General features: G+C 28.3%; 1 pseudogene; it reads left to right on the forward strand.

Annotated features, from left to right (window-relative positions):
• The first annotated feature begins 919 nt into the window (after positions 1 to 919).
• On the forward strand, positions 920 to 3,941 carry LOC131633668 (hypothetical protein At1g04090-like; annotated as a pseudogene).
• Positions 3,942 to 5,405: the final 1,464 nt, after the last annotated feature.

Below are 5,405 nucleotides of genomic sequence, written 5' to 3' on the forward strand. Positions count from 1 at the left end.
GAAAGAAAGAGATTTTTAAAAACTAATTTTTGTTCTATATCAAAAAATTGAATTTTTCGGTAAAAATATTAAATAATTTTTAAAATATAAAAAACAATTCAACTAATAAAATATGACACATTGAATTTTTAAAAAGAATTGGATGGATTGATCCAATCTATTAAGTATTTTTTGTTTGTTTGATGAATAGATGGATGAATATTCTTAGTTGATTTGATTGTCACTCCTAGTATTTAGATATCATGTGTTAAAGTAATTTATTCAAATAGTTTTTCTTTAATTAAAAACACTAATTTCACGAGCTATAATTTTTTAGGTGTAGTTTTTATTAATTTTTAATAAAAATATAATAAATGTATAATTTTCTCTTAAACATATATAAATTTCATCTATTTTTATTTATTAAATAATATTTAAATATATTTTTTATATTTTTATTAAAAAATAATAAAAATCACACCTAAAGAATTATCCCCAAAGTTTATCAGCTTACTCAAATCTCAAGTAAGTGATTGACTATATCTAGTATTAAACAAATTTCCATCATAAAAACGGATATTCTCTTGACTTTTTTTTTTTGGGTCTCATTTTGACTCAACAGATCCTTGTATATAGTGTATTTTATAGTAAATAATCTTCTATTACATCACTCCTTAAAAATTCGTCTTTATCTTCATACCTTTAATTAGAAAAAGACATAATCTTCTATTTAGAAATTTACCAAAATATGTATAAATACCTTTTAAAAAAATTTAAATATAAATTTAATAATAAGGGACAGAGTGAGTGTACCTATCCCAAAATCCAACACAATCCAGTTATATTTATAGGGAAGAGGTGACTATTAAACAATATCAAACTACTTTTGGTGCAAACATCGTTAAGCAAAAGTGGGTTGTGTTAAACCTTAGACCTTTGATGTGTGTTTGTGTGTGAACATAAAGGACTATATAATGGGTATAAATTATGTGGGGATTATATGTGTTTGTGTTGTGTTTTTCATGGCAATTGAAGCAACGAGGGTTGTTCCTAGAACTGCACCCATGGATCAAATTTCAGGTACTTTTCTTCTCTCTCATTGTTACTTATTTTTCATTTTCAAGTTTGTTTATTATATTTTGGTCATATTTTTCTTGTTTTGATCACAGCTTGTGCATTGTGTTATCTAGGGCTGGAAATGAGTCGAGTCGAGTCGAATTCGCCTCAGCTCAGTTCGACTTATTAAGAATTGATAGAGTTCGAGTTTAAGTTTATAACGATTTTTTTTCAACTCAAACTTTACTCGTCAAAAATTGACCGAGTTTTAGTTTGAGTTCGAGTTTAACACGAATTTTTTTCAGCTCAAACTCGACTTGTTAAAAATTCACGAAGATCTCGGTTTAACTCGTTAGGTTTATCTGGTTAGGTTCAACTCACTTTATATATATATATATATATATATATATATATATATATATATATATATATATATATATATATATATATATATATATATATATATATATATATATATATATATTATAACTTGATCTTAGTTCTTAATTAATGTATTATTTTTTTATTAAAAAAATGTTAATTAGTTATTTTATATAAAATGTTATATGAATAAGTTGGTACAAGTCTCACTACTTGTTAGATTTAATTGAGAAAAATTATCTTCTAAAAAAGTTATATATTTTTTAAAATTAACTAATAATTTTATAAAATCTTAAGTCAAACTTTTTTGACTGAAATTTTGTAAATTAACAAAACCATATATTAAATAAATAATATAATGATTTTGTAAAATTCATTAATACTACAAATTTTTAATTTTCTTAAAATAAAACCATGAATAACTTTATTATATATGATAGATAAGTTATAAAAATATAAAATAAATATTAGGTGTAAAAGTAATATTGTGGTAAATAATTATGTTTATTTGTATATTTCATATTATCAATAGTTTTTAATAAAAAATAATTATAAAATACTTAACTTTGATATTTTTTAGTTTATAAAATAGAAAAGTTATATTTATGTTGTAAACTAATTTATAATACTAATTTTTTAATTTAATATCAAATTATTTGTATTTAATTTTTAGAATTACAATTTATTACATTCTAATTGTCTCAAGTGTTCTTGTTTGCAGAGAATAAGAAAGTATTGAATAAAACTGAAGCGGAATTCCAATCCCGCTCCCGCCCAATTGACTACACATTCAAGCTTCCAATTACAACTACTTCTTGGCCAGAAGGTATACATTACCTATTATCATTTTCTATCATCTTTGTGATGTAACTTTATGAAATGTATAATCAGCTAGTTTTGAATTGCAACATGCAGGTAATGGTTTTGCTGGCGGAGTACTCGACGTCGGTGGGTTACAACTGTCTCAAGTATCAACATTCAACAAAGTTTGGGGCGTCTACGATGGTGGTCAGGACGATAAAGGAGCCTCAGTGTACGAACCGAAAGATATACCTGACGGGTTCTCTATGTTAGGTAGCTACAGCCAACCTAACAACAAACCTCTTTTTGGATATGTTCTTGTTGCAAAAGATATTTCTTCAAGTACAAGTAATGGCACTTTGAAGCCACCAACTGATTACGTGATTCTATTTAACACCTCAACACTCTCGTCTAACCAAGATTCTACTTTGTATATTTGGCTACCATCACCACCTGATGGCTATAAAGCAATAGGCCATGTTGTCACCACAACACCAGACAAACCTTCGCTCAGCAAAGTCATGTGTGTCAGATCAGATCTCACAGAACAATGTGATTTTTCTGCATGGATTTGGGGAGTCAATGATAACAATATTTATGATGTTACACCAAACATTAGAGGAACTCAAGGTCACGGTATTCGTGCCGGAACCTTCGTTGGCCATTTTGGGCTAGGTGATAATACTATTCCTCCATCTGTTTCATGTTTGAAGAACCTTGATTCCATTTCAAAAATCATGCCTAATGAGAAACAAATCGAGGCAATACTTCAAGTTTACTCTCCTTATCTATACCTACATTCCGACGAAGAGTATTTACCTTCGTCGGTTAATTGGTTTTTCTCCAATGGAGCATTACTATACAAGAAAGGCGATGAATCACATCCTGTTCCAATAGAACAAAATGGCACTAACCTTCCTCAAGATCCCACTTATGATGATGCTTATTGGATAGACCTACCTGTTGATGATGCAAACAAAGAAAAGGTCAAACAAGGAAATCTTGAGAATGCTGAATCTTATGTACATGTGAAACCAATGTTTGGAGGAACATTCACTGATTTTGCAATGTGGATATTTTACCCCTTCAATGGACCTGGAAGAGCAAAAGTAAAATTTATAAATATTAAACTAGGGAAAATAGGTCAACACGTTGGTGATTGGGAGCATGTGACATTAAGGGTAAGTAATTTGGATGGTAAACTATGGCAAATATATTTCTCACAACATAGTAGTGGTTCATGGGTTGATTCATCTCAAATTGAGTTCCGAAATGACACAGCAAATAAACCTATTATTTATGCTTCATTGCATGGCCATGCAACATATCCACATGAAGGTCTTGTTCTACTAGGCAAAAATGATGTAGGCGTAAGAGATGATACTGATAAAAGTGATAATGTTATGGATATGGGAAAATTTGTATTGGTTTCAGCAGATTATTTAGGGTCTGTTAAAGAGCCATCATGGTTGAATTTTTTTAGAGAATGGGGTCCAAAAGTTAACTATAAACTAGATGATGAATTGAAAAACTTGGTGAAGTTTTTGCCTGGGAAGCTAAAAGATGCTTTTGAAAACATTATTAAGGGTTTACCAAAAGAAGTACTTGGAGAGGAAGGACCAACAGGCCCAAAAGTAAAGAGTACTTGGAATGGTGAAGAGGTTTGAATTTGGTGGAGTTTTAGTTATATTTATTCTTATAAAGTTTAAAATTTAATAAAAATAATTGTATAAGAAATTATTGAGTTTTTTAATAAATAAATAAATTAAATACCATTCAACTTATTGAGTTTTAACTTATATTTATAATCAACTTAATTTGTATTGTCGCTTTAATATTTCAATTTTATTTATGTCACATCACTCAAATCCGTTGTAAATAATGATTATGTACAAAAAATAAAAAAATAGATTTACATTGCTTTCGTTTGTAATTTACCATTAAAATAACTAAGTAATCATTTTAACAATGTGAAGCATTGTCAATATAGTCTTTTAAGTATCAAAATTATAAATGTATTCTTAAGTATTTCAAAAAAAATTATAGACTAAATTAGTTAATTTAAAATTTATTTTTAATTACCAAAAATACAAACAATAACATATTTGCATACTAAAACGAAAAAATAAAAAGAATCATTTTTGTTGAAATATGTGAGAAAACCTTTGTTGATAAAGAAAAACAAAATATATTTTGATATTATCAAAAATTATAAAGTCGAAAAGTAGCAAAAATATCTGGTTTAGGTGATTCGCGGATTTCGAGTTTAACCGATTCAGTTTGCCATATAATGTTAGAATATTGATTATATATTAATTTAGAAATAGTCAAAATTAATATAAAATATATTATAAGATATTTATAATATTTTATTCTAATAATTAGTGAGTTGTGTTTTGTGCTTTGTATGTTGGGTTTTAGTAATTATAAATATGTATCTCTTTAGAGATTTACAGGGTGACAATCTTAGGATTTATAGGGTTTAAGGTCTTCTCAAAGGAAAACTTAGAAAGGCAAAGGTTTTGGGAAACCTTTGAAGTTATCTGAGCTTATTAGGATAAACTTCTAAATCTTGGGTTTAAGTTATTCATATATTTATGAGTATAGTAAATTGGAGAGTTGTTCACTCCACAGGAGTAGATCTTTTGATCAAACTGGATTTATTCTTATTGATTATTATTTTTGAAGGTTGTTTATTTTGGTTGCTAATGTTCCTTTTCTCACATATCAAAGTGTTGATTGAAATTGAACCTTATCATCATCACAACAAGTGGCGCCCATCGTGGGACAAAGGGGTATTATTTACAAGTGAGCACCCACTACAAGAAAATTGTCAGACTGCGACGACTGTTTTGGCAAATTACGACGATTAAAACTGTCGCAATTTGCAATCTATTCTATTTGAATTCTTTTTTCTATTCTATTTGTGACGGTGATAAACTTTTTTTTAATAAGCAATTTGTATCTAGCGGATTTCGAACCTAAGACCTTGAGAGGAGCATACTCTCAGGACCCAAGCGTTTCACCGCTAGACCACACACACGCACCCGTGATAAACTGTTATTATTTATATTACATTTAATTTTAAAACAAATTCTGGAGGTTTGTAACCCCCGCTAAATATATTAATTTAAAAAAAAACAAGGGTTCAATATATGATACCCCCTGCCAAACAAGTGAGATTTGAT

This window comes from Vicia villosa, unplaced genomic scaffold (assembly GCF_029867415.1).
Source record: "Vicia villosa cultivar HV-30 ecotype Madison, WI unplaced genomic scaffold, Vvil1.0 ctg.001162F_1_1_2_unsc, whole genome shotgun sequence".
NCBI lineage: Eukaryota > Viridiplantae > Streptophyta > Magnoliopsida > Fabales > Fabaceae > Vicia > Vicia villosa.